The sequence below is a fragment of the Haliotis asinina genome, chromosome 1 (genome assembly GCF_037392515.1).
Source record: "Haliotis asinina isolate JCU_RB_2024 chromosome 1, JCU_Hal_asi_v2, whole genome shotgun sequence".
Classification (NCBI taxonomy): Eukaryota; Metazoa; Mollusca; class Gastropoda; order Lepetellida; family Haliotidae; genus Haliotis; species Haliotis asinina.
The window spans coordinates 63893840-63908204 of record NC_090280.1 but is presented as its reverse complement, the minus strand read 5'-3'; the positions used below and the strand labels follow the sequence as shown (position 1 = coordinate 63908204).

The 14365-nt window shown below is 39.3% G+C and overlaps 2 non-coding genes across 2 annotated transcripts; both read right to left on the bottom strand.

Moving 5' to 3' along the window:
* Positions 1 to 130: 130 nt before the first annotated feature.
* On the bottom strand, positions 131 to 202 carry Trnah-gug (transfer RNA histidin (anticodon GUG)). The gene has a single exon. It is a non-coding gene; the product is annotated as a tRNA-His (tRNA).
* Positions 203 to 2604: 2402 nt separating this feature from the next.
* Positions 2605 to 2676, bottom strand: Trnah-gug (transfer RNA histidin (anticodon GUG)). Its single transcript has one exon. It is a non-coding gene; the product is annotated as a tRNA-His (tRNA).
* Between the last annotated feature and the right edge of the window lie 11689 nt (positions 2677 to 14365).

Here is a 14365-nt window from a genome sequence, read left to right as displayed (position 1 = left end):
CTTCATTTTCAAAACTTCTGCAGTTGAGACGCAAAAACATTTGAGCAAAGGCTACGTCCTAGTGGGCGACAGGAAAGACAAGCGTCTGGGAAAATGCAGAGAATTTCACCTTGCAAAAGTTGGGGTAACATGCCGTGACCCGGATTCGAACCGGGGTTCTTGCGGCCACAACGCAAAGTCCTAACCACTAGACGATCACGGCTACATCTCACGCTCTTATCAGAAAGACACTTTTCGTGCTGTAGTGACTGGCACTTAATTTCTTTTCACTCTTACCGGAATATGTTGGGGTACAATATTTTAGGCCTCATGAGAAATCAAACAAAAATAACTGAGTTGTCCTCATTTCCAAAGTCACTTTACTACTTCAACAGTACTAGTGAAAAAAATGAGGGTTAGGGTGAGGGATACAGTGAGGGTTAGGACTGCTGCAAGGAGTCTGGGCTAGGGTTGGAGTCAGAGTGAGGGCTGGGCTTAGGATCAGGGCTAGGCTTACACTCCGACACTGTTAAGGTATAGGGCTAGGGTTAAACGCAGAGTTAGGACCAGGGTTGGGATTAGGAGTAGGGTGCGGGTTGGGGTTAGGGTTAGATGTCCCCAATCTTAGCCAAAACATGTTCACTAAAATACTGTGGCGGAATGATCAGAATTCTTTTCTGCACTAGTTTGAAATGGGCCGACTTCTGCATGTAGCTGTTGTAACTTCCGTCATTAAAAAGAAAGAATGCTGATATCCCAAAATGAAAAGTGTAGATGCCGTGACCAGGATTCGAACCTGGGTTCTTGCGGCCTCAACGCAAAGTCCTAACCACTAGACTTTTTTTTTTCATGAAAATATTTATTCCCATGATTGTAGAATTACAGACGCAGACAGTGCTCACACTACTACCTTATAAGTAAAATATCTATCACAGAGTTGGGGTGGCAGTGTCTAACAATTCAAGTTATAAGAGAGAAAGTATGTTTTCATTGATATCTTCAGAAGTAATTTATAGCTTACAATGAAGAAATGTACCCGAATGAATGTATAATATATTTAGTGTAGCTAATCTGAGTACCTCTGTATTTATAAAGCATTATGTAATATTCTAATCTAATAGTGAGTGGAGAACAATCTAATTTCCATCCAACGATATGAATGTATTGCTCATGACATATTTTTGAATGAAAATGTGTGATTTATTTGCTTTGGAATATTTAAAGAACAACAGGCTAAAATGACGTCTTATCAATGATTTGAAAAATGCCTTCATGTGAAATGAAATCATGTTTTGGCTCAATATCACCCTCCTTTTAAATACAGCTAGACGATAAATTGACAATACAATGTCCATGAATGCTTTAGACGACAACTTCTTTTCTGGTAGGAACCCAAACAATAACCAGATAGATAACTGTCCAAAACTAAAGCCTGTGTCCTGACACACATCTGTCAAAATTTCAATGATCAGTTCTTGCAAGGGAGATAACTTCTTGTAGAAGACGAACAGATGTAAATTGTGTTCTGTTTGTATGTGACACACTGGACAAACGTCAGTGTTTGACAGTCCAATTTTTAGAAGTTTATCATATGTGAAGACAATATTATGTGCAATTTTAAAATCTAACTGTATGGAGTCTGTTGATTTATCTTTTTCCCATACATTCATCCAAATATCTTTCCAATTAATATCAAATGCAAGCTGATTCCACCAGGCGATAGCTACTGGTTCCTTAAAATGTTTTGTCCTGAGAACTTCATAACAAAATTTTGTTGTGAATAAATCAACAGACAGATTCTGGTTTTGAACAGTGCATATTATGTCTCTTGATGGGGAGTTTGTGGCAACCTCTGACAAAATGATCTTTTTCCACTCTGACGGAAGCGCTAATAAAATAATGTCATAACATTGTTGTATGGTACTTACATCCATCTCAGGTAAGGTGTCATGGATTATTTTAACAATAATGTGTCCAGACATGAATTTTGGAATACCTTCAAAACAAATATGCTTGATGCAAATAATTCCACTTGAAACAAAATGACTGAAACATACGTGTTTTTCCATTGAATGTAATCAATGGATTCTTAAAACCTAACCACTAGACGATCACGGCTGTTCTACCACCCGAAAGGGCCAGGGATTTATACGCATTTTCAGCCTTTTCCTTCCTACGATCAGCCATTAAACACATCGCTTTGTCACAGTATAATGTTGATGACGCCCTCTAAAAACAGCTGGACGTCCCACACAAGTCAGTGAGCAAAGAATTTTTTTACTAATGACATCACCAATGTACTTGATGATAAGAGTAACTTTCAGTCATAGTATGAAGGACATGAAGGCGCTCAAATGAATCAAAGAGTAAGTTGCTGTAGAAGATGGACAAGTTTCCCTGCATGACATGAAAGGTTCAGAAGGAGGTGAAGGATTTAGGCAGCTACATAGGTGCCTCTATAATCAGTGTAGCAAGTGGATGGCTGTAGAAAATGGCTTCATTTTGAAAACTTCTGCAGTTGAGACGCAAAAACATTTGAGCAAAGGCTACGTCCTAGTGGGCGACAGGAAAGACAAGCGTCTGGGAAAATGCAGAGAATTTCACCTTGCAAAAGTTGGGGTAACATGCCGTGACCCGGATTCGAACCGGGGTTCTTGCGGCCACAACGCAAAGTCCTAACCACTAGACGATCACGGCTACATCTCACCCTCTTATCAGAAAGACATTTTTCGTGCTGTAGTGACTGGCACTTAATTTCTTTTCACTCTTACCGGAATATGTTGGGGTACAATATTTTAGGCCTCATGAGAAATCAAACAAAAATAACTGAGTTGTCCTCATTTCCAAAGTCACTTTACTACTCCAATAGTACTAGTGAAATAAATGAGGGTTAGGGTGGGGGATACAGTGAGGGTTAGGACTGCTGCAAGGAGTCTGGGCTAGGGTTGGAGTCAGAGTGAGGGCTGGGCTTAGGATCAGGGCTAGGCTTACACTCCGACACTGTTAAGGTATAGGGCTAGGGTTAAACGTAGAGTTAGGACCAGTGTTGGGATTAGGGGTATTGTGCGGTTTGAGGTTAGGATTAGGGTTAGATGTCCCCAATCTTAGCCAAAACATGCCCACTAAAATACTGTGGCGGAATGATCAGAATTCTTTTCTACACTAGGATGAAATTGCCCGACTTCTGCATGTAGCTGTTGTAACTTCGTTCATTAAAAAGAAAGAATGCTGATATCCCAAAATGAAAAGTGTAGATGTCGTGACCAGGCCAGGATTCGAACCTGCGTTCTTGCGGCCTCAAGGCAAAGTCCTAAACACTAGACGATCATGGCTACATGTCACCTTCTTATCAGAAAGACATTTTTCGTACTGTAGTGACTGGCACTTAAATTCTTTTCACACTTCACGGAATATGTTGGACTACAATATTTTAGGCCTCATGAGAAATCAAACTAAAGTAACTGAGTTGTCCTCATTTCCAAAGTGACTTTACTACTCCAATAATGATGTTAAGTTCAACGTTGAATAGTAAATGGTGGGTTAGACATCTGATGGTTCCAGCCACATGAAGTAATAAAAGTAAGTGAGATATGGGTGACTTTGAAACGTATACTGTTATATAAGGCAATAGGAAAGGAAATTACTAGTGAAAGAAATGAGGGTTAGGGTGAGGGTTACAGTGATTGTTAGTGCTGGGGTTACGATCAGGGCTAGATTTACACTCGCACTCTGTTAAGGTGTATTGCTGTGATTAAAACTGGAGTTAGGTCTAGGGTTTGGATGAAGGTTTAGTGGGTAGGACTGGGTTTTGGGGTTGAGTCGCGGTGAAGGTTAAATGTCCCTAATGTTACCGAAAGTATGTCTACTAAATGACTGTAGCGTAAGGAACAGAATTCTTTGGAAATACTTCATCTGCATAGTTGATTTGAGATTACATCTTTCAGACATCTTTCAAATATACACATCATTCTGTTTCAATACAACTGACAATATAAGCAACTGTTAATGAAATCCGAACAAAATCAGGAGACTTTAGAGCATTTAGAATGCCACGTCATGCCACTTTTGTTATTGTATTAAGTAACGTATCACGGCGATTTGTATCCAGACATTTAGTGAAATAATATTTTATGAACATGTCAGTGTTATAGACGTAAACTATACAATCGATAACACATCAGCATGTATCTATTTTATCAGCCCATTTGTATAAGAAAGTACAATATTGGTATCTTCTGAAATACATTGCATTCAATATTACGACTGAATACCTATTACAGTACAGAGTGCTCGTTTAAAATAATGTTTATGTCATTGTTTTGATTCTACAAAACTGACCAGACGTGGGAACTGCACCAAACCATTCCAGCGCTACATCCCTAATATTTGTGAAGATGAACGCACAGTCGGTATGTACCGTATGCAAAGATGGAGTATAATCTCAACCGTCAAGTGTTCCTTAATGGACCAATTATAAAATTCGAGTGTTAACCAAAGAGCTATTACCGTGGACCTACTTATACCATAAATCCATGACAGACAAATGACATAATCCGTGAGTTGGTGTAGGAGTTAATAGCAATTGTTATATATTGATTGTCTGTAGAATGCACTAATGTGGACTCGAGCGTTATGTATAAATGTGTACACCTACAGTTAAAACTAAAAGTCGAAAAAAACTGGTGTGTCGTGACTTTTTATCCAATATAAAACCAGTTACGACGGAATACGAAATGCACTGCACTGTATGCTACTTGAGATACTAAAAAATCTTGAATACGTCTGGCCATTGTTTTTATGCCGGTTTCAAAACTTCCAATCAATTCCTTTGCAAACAGTTCCTAAATTCGTTTCTCAAACTGTCAACATAGTTAGGAGATCATACTTACGTTCGATAGGTCTTCATTGAAAACACAACCCACAAGGATGATGACAAAGTACAAAGATGCTCAAAGTCGTCATGAAATGAAGTGTTTGGTGACTTTCATCTAATCAATTTATTGTTTTTCCATACGAAACATAGCGGCTAGGTCACAAGACTATTAGTTCATTTCTCATGGCAAGTCAACAATTAGATGTTGGTCTAAGGATTTCTGATGAGTATTTTTCTCGACATTCCGAGCCATGATGTTGTTCGCATGTACATATACATGTAGCTGGTCATTTGGTGCTTGTTGTCGATTTCTCCTGTATTGGTTTTGTAACCTTAACAGGTTTGTAGAAATTTAGTTTAATAATAATTGGTTCTCGTTGATACTGTTACTAATATAATGCTGAGTTAGTTTGGAGTCCTGTGTCCATTTATGATGAACAGCGACTAAATGACACTACCAGTAAGTCAACAACTGGAAGTTGGTTTAAACAGGATATTCAAAACATTCAGATTTTTTCCGAGGCCTCGGGGATATCATTCGTTGCAATTACATGCATTTGGGATGAAGACAGAAGTCACCAATATTCCTGATGCACATTTGATCAATGTGCCTGAAACGGAGAAGTAAAATAAAATTTCAAGATATTTCGATCGATTTACATAGTCAACCAAATATAGCTGACTTTAGGAACTGACATTTTCACACCTAACATGGTGAAGCATTGAACGCCCACGACTGCTCGTGAAGAATAAACAATGTTTACTTTTTGCTGGTGGCTTTTGTGTTTATGACTGTATCAGTACTTCCAACCTATTGTTGAAAACAATTGTCCATTTATATGTTTTGAAATTTGCTTTTGAAATTGGATAAGGAATATCATGCTTCCCTTTAATTATGGATTTTTCTGACGGAGGAATAGTACACAAAACACCATGATTGTGTATTGAACGCAGCCGCACACCCGTCAGAAACGGACAATGTTCATTGACTTCTATCTCTGTTCCTGTAGGTTTTCTCGAATACATATATTTACCAAGCAATTCATACACAGGAAACACAGTCACCAAATGTCTAATCAACCAAACCATTCCTTTATTTCTTGCAGTAAGCCGGTTGATCTGGACATTTCTGATTTGAACGTCTAGAGCCATGGACGTTGTACACTTGTACCGGTATGTTACTGGCCTTTTGCTCTTTGTGGGGCGCTCCTGCACTCGTTTCGAGAACTTGACAGGTTTGTAGAAACACAATTACATTATACTTGTTCTCTTTGATATTGTCAAAATATAGTATATCATTTCGTAGTATAATATATAATCGTCGTTGTGTGAACCTTGTCTAAAGCAAACTCCTAGTGTGCATCTATTTACACATAATTGAGTCGAGCTTCATTACATTGCCGCCTGTTAAGTGAAATCTTATACGTATGGATCCACATTATTACACGGCACATTAATATAATTTTAAGTGCGCATGTAGTGGTTCCTAAAATTGTCCCCTCTAATTGTATGAACATGAAGAATGACATGTACATTTCAGCTACCAGTGTACACGATATTTCATTTCATTATTTATTTACAGTGCCCTCCGCAGTAATATTTGGAAAGAATGAACTTCATCACCTGTTAATTATGATGTCTCTCAATGCGGGCTCATCCTTGATTTTGGTTGGAGATACATCGATGAGTAAGTGAATCTTCCATTGGTCCTTTTAACAGAAGACCTATTTGTGAGGTAATCAAAGCATCCTGTACTCAATCATATGTGATTACATAACTCTGCCCCCATTATCAAAGGCAACATCTATCATTGTGAATGTCAATATTATTTCTGTTGTTATCTCACATTTCCATCGTCTCACAGGAAGAGATACAAGTGACATTATTGAGAAGTGGACAACACAGCATGGTGTGACTGTGGTGTTCTTCCAAATGCATACCTTAGAACAGAGTCTTGCTGGCTTGATGGAGAAAACCCTAGAGAAGAACCGAATCAACATTTATCGCAAAGTGTTAAATTTTGTCGTCTTCTGTGACGACATTAACGACTGCTTGTCTCGCATAACAGACATCGTAAGTTTAACGTATTACATGTACAGTTTCGTGCCATAATTATGTCATAAAATGGTCACTAGGCAGCGGTAGTAAGAAAGGGAGGGGGGGGGGGGGGCAAATTAAAATACTTGGTGTGCTCAAATTTCACAGGGAGCATTCTCATGGGTCACAGGTAATGTAGGGGCAATAACTCTCGTCGTCTACTTCACCTAAACACATTCAAGGTCACATGATTAAAATAGCAAATGGGGGAAAGGTTTTCAAGGTTGTCAGGAAAGTCACATGAATTTAGCTAGATTTAAACAGGCAGATATTGCAGGTGAAAGCACCATTTCAAAGTTTTTGAAGAGAGTTAATTTGGAGAATAAGACAGAGAATATGCCCAGACGTGGTAGGCCTCCAGTTTTGACAGCTAGTACAGACAGTTTTGAGAACTTTCAAAAACAACAAAAGATCACTTGGGGATATTATAAGTATTGTAAATGAGGCATTATCAACTAAAGTAAGTGAGAGGACGGTTCAAAGACATCTCCACCAGCTGAATTACAGGATCAGATCAGTGAGAAGAAAATTGACAGCAAGTCCTGTGAACAGATTAAGAAAATGCCATGGTGCAGGTCATATTTTCATTGGAAAACTCACACTAATTGGTCCAAAGTGATATTCAGTGATGAAAGTCAAATTGTCCTTGGGAAAAATTACCAAAATGTCTGTATGGAGAACACTTGGTGAGGAGTACAGACCATATTATTGACAGCAAGTTCCGTGATTTTCAAGGCGAGGACTATCAGTGATGAGTTCGAGATGCATTTCCTATCATGGAGCTGGTGCACTGGTCCTAATTGATGGAAATATCAACATTGGGAAGTACGTGTCTATTTTGGACGAAAATCTGTTTCATGTCATTACCAAACACTTTACAAACTGTGATTATCGTTTCCAAGATAATGCCCCATGCCACAAGTCTCATTTTATAAAAGATTGTTACACAGCTAATGAAATCAAATGTTTATCCTGGCCATCAAAGTTACACCAGACTTGATGATCACTGAAAATCTGTGGCTACAGAGTTTCTCACACCATCAAATCTAGAAGGAACTTTTTCAGCAGATTATCAGGATTTGACGGTCAATACCTCTGCTTAATGTTCCGACACTATACCTATCAATTCCAAGAAGAATAAGAGCTGTCAGAAAAAATAAAGGTCACATCTCAGAGTATTAGGCATCCAAAGTTTATTTCAGGGGTAAGTAAATCTCAAGTTATACTTTTCTGTGACCCTCTATACATTTTGCCCCTAAATATGGAGACCATTTTATGGCATGATTATGGCGCATCACTGTACGTCAACAAAAATATTCAGATAAGGTGTTGAATTGCGTGAACGAATTTCGAACACCTCCCAAATAGACGGCAGTTTTTGACATTTTACAGTGCATTAAGAGGCACATTCACCGACGTTCATATGCTGTAACCATAGACGTATCGAAGACGCATCACACGCATGCATATTTGCTTCCATAAGTATTTGTGTACACACGTATTTTCAATATAAATGGCAATTCCTGTGAATCACCTTGTGCCCAGTATACACTCTCTCTGTCTCAGGCCTCCAGAAAAGACAGGGAATACGGACAAAGGACGCTGCTGCGTCACTTTTCGAAATGGATTTTCCTCACGGTGGACCCACCATTGTCATCAGAGGTGCATGCTGATCTGGACAACGTAGCGATAGCAGTCAAGGTATTATATTATGAGAGATAATCTGATATGAACCTGACACTGACCGATCAGAGCAACCACCATTGACTGAGTATATGTATTGCTGTATTGAACATTATTTTCAGGAAAAGCATATATTTGCTAGCCCTATTGTGAAAGTCAGTACTCTCCTCTGGAAGCCCAACGGTCGACAATGGTCACCAGTCGGCAACGTTACAGATATCAGGAAAATATACGCCGCCTCCGTAGCTCCCCTCTTCCCCAATACAAAATACATGTTGAATGGACGAAACCTGAAAATTGGGATCTTGGAGGTAAATACATGGAGCCACAGTTACAAGTTTAAATGCTTTAAAAAGCAGAGAATCTGGATGACATTTCGGAAATAAGAAATTGAGCCATCTAACTGGAGCAAAAGATCCAATTAACAACGGTATCCTTGTATTTTAACAATATATATTAAGAAGATAACTTCAGCAAAATAGATTTACACGAAACACGAAACACGAAACACGAAACACGAAACACGTAAACAAAACCACAACCTGACCTGCAACCGGAGACAACCTTTCTTGTGTATTTGAACAAAATATATAACCCACTGGATTTAGAATAAATTATCCTCATATATACTCGTCTTGTCTGCAGTGGGAACAATTTTGCACGAAAACAACTTCAACAAATGGATCCGTTGTGTACACTCGTGCCTGCAAGGACCTATTTGATAGCCTCAGTGAACATCTCAATTTCACGTACGTCTTACTAATACCCATTTCTATTAGTTTCATTTGTTATTCTTCTGCATGTGTTTTTGTTTGTTTGTTTATTTCTTGTTAAGGCAATATTCCAATTACTTGGCATTGGTCTGTAAATAACTGACACTCCAGTGGTCAATATTATGTCCACGTAACTGTAATCCGATGTACAAACCATGACATCGAGTCCGACCACCCAATCTCGATAGTGCCTTCTTGTGACAAACATAGACCAAATTCAACCATCTCCAATGCTCTTGTTACTGTTTTATTGTCAAGAACATACATCCATAACTATAGGGATAATGAAACATACAACTGACAAATAAGCAGAATTAGAAGTAATTGTGTTAATATTACTGTCCTTGCCAATTTTCACTGCCATACCAGTTCACTTTCATCAGGTATCCGTTATTTTCAATGACCAATATTTTCTCATATCACTTCAGATATGAACTGATCGAACCTCCAGACCAGTCTTGGGGTGAATTGACAGAAACATGGAGCGGCCTCCTCGGTATGGTTGCACGAAATGTAAGGAGTAAATGTTTAGAATCGATCTGGTTGTCTTGGGGTGAATTGAAAGACACATGGAGTGGTTTCCTTGGTATGGTTGCACAAAATGTAAGGAGTAAATGTTTAGAATCGATCTGGTTGTCTTGGGGTGAATTGAAAGACACATGAGTGGTTTCCTTGGTATGGTTGCATGAAATGTAAAGAGGAAATGTTTAGAATCGATCTGATTGGATAATTATGTAGATCCACTGGAACATAACACATTGTATCATTTCCAATTTTATAGGAGGTTGACCTTTCTGGCATACCTTACGGACTAAGCCTTAAGAGAAGCAAGTCCTTTGCATTTTCTTCTATTCTGTACAAATCAGAATGTGAAGTCGTCCATAGGAAACTGTTTGCTACTGACAACCACTGGATGTTGTTGGTGTCTGTATTTAAATGGGAAGTTTATGTTTGCGGACTGCTGACGATGGCATGGTGCATAGGGCTGTACACGTTGCTCGAACAATACGAAGATCAACATGCGGACATTCCTGCATGTCCACCATCAAAGTCGGACAGTGTCATGTCGGCGGTTCGTGTGTCGCTGCATCAAGGTATTCCAAAGTGGGGACAGTGATGGCTTTCAAGGTTTGAGGAAAGATTTAACAGCATCACTGATTAAATGTTCGGAAATTAAGAAAATGCATTTAATTTCAGTACTGGGAATGATTTTTACACAAATTGATTATTTATGGGGCAAACAAATTCTATAGTCAACTTATTTGCAATGAGTGCGACGTTTCGGTACTAACATCGTTATCAAGAACAAACTCACTTTCCTCGACGTCCTGGTAAAGAAAGAAGACAACGAGCTCTTCACCACTGTCTACAGGAAACCCACACACGCCGACCAATATCTTCACTTTACCCTCCAACCACATTATACAGGATTACAAAAGCATCATTTTCACCCTCATCCTAATAGCCAAGAGTATCTGCTCAACAACAGAAGCCTTAGAAACCGAGGTAAACCGCCTTCGTCTACTATATTAACCAATGTCCCCAGAAGGTAGTCAACAATGTCATCAGATCCACCCTCAAACCAAGAGATAAAGCCACACCGCCGGCAATCAACACCTTTCGTAATAACTTTCTCGTATGTGCCACCAGGCAAGGCGACACCTTCAGCAGCATGCTAGCGTAGACGTTCTGTTCCAGAAAAGCAAGACCATCCAGAACCTCCTCCAAGCCACAGGCAAACCACCAGCAACAACGAAACGTGACCCTTTGGGGTAGTCTACCAGATTATTTGTGAATGTGGAGATATTGGTGAAACATCCCGCCCGCTCCCACTGCGAATTAAAGAACATAAAACCTCAGCCCAGAAAAATGACTCCAAATCCGCCATAGCTGACCACACCCAAGCCCACCCTGACCATGACTTCCTATGGAACAGCATCGATATCTTGGAAATCAAGCGAGCAGGCCACAAGATTAAGACACTCCTGAAGCCATAAATACCCAACGCTTCAACTCCACCAGGAATCTTGATAAAGGCTATCTCATCTCCCCAGCCGATCACCACCTAATCAAGGTCTATCCACAAATGGCTTCCAGGCTAACATGCATTGTAATCACAACTTTGCACTTCAAACTACTTACTAATTATCAAAGCCCAAAATGTATCAGCCCTACTGTAATCACAACCCATCGTGTGAATCAATCTACTCTGCTCAATCACTTTCAGATATCCAATGTGCATCAACCTTGTTAATTGTATATGCTCAGAAAATTTCAAATTGTTATATCACTTGCTTAATAACGTACCTACTGTTAGTACCTACGCCGATACGTCATTTGCTTGATAACGGTGTTAGTACCCGTGCCGATACGTCACGTACTTGATAGCGAAACGTCGCACTCATTGTTGTGAAGAAGTTGACTATACATAGAACTTGTTTTCTTTCATCTTTATATGCCTATCAAAGAAGTACTAATGTGCTAAATTTGTGCAAACGGCTATCATTAAACTCACGTAATTGATAATGAACAGAACCCTCTCATCATTTATAAGAATGCTCGATCCACTCACTAATAGATATTCACCCGTTCAGCTAAATAGGGATTTTCATCAGATGTGACACTGGTCACAGATGTGTCAAATTTGGAAATTTAAATATTTTCCACATCTGACCTTTTAATGAAGCCCTGAATGTTGTAACCTTGATCAAACAATTGCCAGATACACTTTGAAGCTTCTTTTTGAAATCTAAGACCACACTATAAACCACAATACAAACCACAATTTAAGCGTCTCTAGTGAAGAAAAGGATAAACTAAACATGTACAACTATCAACACTTTTAAGACAAAAACTATGTTATAGTGTCAATAAATGTATGAGGAAAGGTTTAAAACATTCATGAAATAAACGCAAATCTGTAGTTTTTGCATCAATTTAAACGAATAAAAGTCTATACAAGTAGGTAATTTTAGATAACGGAGACGTTGAGCGTTGAGTACATTTATGATGACTTAGCACGGGCCCGACGTCGGTTCTCCTGACTCGCAATCCAATCTCTCTCATGTTCCGTATAGTTTGACCGAATATCCTCCGAAGTCCAGCCACTATGGCTGTTGTACTGTCTAGTTCTGGATTTTGTTATAACCAGAAAGTGCATGAACTTTGCTGTACAATTTTACGTGGAAGGTGAATTCTGTTGCGTTGTGATGATGCTTTTTAATCCTTGCAATAAATCTCATCGTAATCAAAATTTTCAGATAAAGTCGATTTTTCACTTTTGTTACATATTTTAACGGATGTTTTAGTACAATGCGTTTCTTTTTTTTCGAAGGAATATATTAAATGTTCCCGAAGTATGTTACACCATAATATTGTCAAATGTTGGTCGAATTTCTCAAAACAAGTCAACTCAAAAGACATTAAATATCACACAAATTATTCCTATGACAACGGTTTATCTGCAGCCATATGACAAAGTGAGATGTTTTAACACCGCCTGAGTAGTACATATGAAACATTGCCATGACAGGTTCCCTTCAACTCCCACAGAAGAGATCTGGCCGTGTATTCTACGCCAGCTGGTGGATGTTTTGCATCACCATTGTTGCAGTATACACAGGTAACCTGGTTGCAATTATATCAGTGGTGAAAGAGAGAAGACCCTTTAATACGATGGAAGAACTTGCGGAAAATGAAGATTTCAAAATAATACTCCGTAAAGGATCATCGTTTGAAGACATATACAAGGTCAGTAGCATGAACCCTTTGTGAACTGTGTAATTGCATTGACTCCCCCTTGTCATACTGTTGGGAGTGATACACATGGACGTAAACCATACATAGGGACCTCTGTCTTCTGAGCTGGATTCTCAGTCCAAATATTCACAGCTGTACGTTTTGTCCTCTTTTCTCACTATGTGAATAATATTTTCTACCCCCCAAAAATATTAATTTGCTTACGCACCATGGCATTTGAATGGAAAATCTTGTCTATTGTAAGGCAATTAAAATCCAAATATTTATTGCTTTGATTATCTATCGTGAACACAATTTGATGTCATTAATCAAATGCGAAGTTCCTCACGCCCCCGATGTGAAACCAACCTATCTCAGCTGATATCAATCTACTTTTTGAACGCTTTTCAGAATTCTAATGATAGTGTGAGTAAGAAAATCTGGACAAAGGTGTTGGCCACAAGATCTGCAAACATCGGAAATTCTCTCGACGAAGATCGATATTACAAAATGCTCGTACAGACTGGCTACTACACATTCATGATCGATTCAGCCACTGTTGATGGTATGGAAACTACAGTTAATAACCTACGAAGGATGACATGTGGTCTTGGTCCAGTCTATCTGAGCCTGCCCTTTCCTCTCAATTCACCTCTTGCAGAGATATTTTCAGACAAGTAAGTAGTAAGTGTGTTTATGTTTATACCTCAATGATATTAGATACAAGAGTCAATCATGGAATGCCTCAGTCATTTTAAGTCTCTGGTCACGCGTACACAACTCTGGTAACGGGTGTGACCACCTCTAGCAGCAATACACGCTAGAAAGGTATCGATATCGTCAGCCCCCCGAATGACGTCACTTGTTCCTGATAGCGTATGCAAGTTCTTGTCGGTTCATTGGAGGACTTGGTCGTCTTCTCACCTGGTGATTAAAGTGATCTCACACAGCACAAGTCCGGTGAGCATGCTGACCATGGCGAAACATGGATCTTCATGACGTTTTGGACAATTTGCAGTATGTGGGGCCTGGTTATGTCGTGCAGCAGACGTGTTCCCGGTTGTTGCTGGAATTGCCATGGGGTGATGAAGGTCATCTCTGTATCTCTGAACGTTCAAGATTCCATGTACTACGACCAATCGTGTACGATGATTCCCAAATATTCCTCCCCACACCATCACACCGCCTCCTCCAAAGGATGCCCTTCTTGAACGCAGTTCGG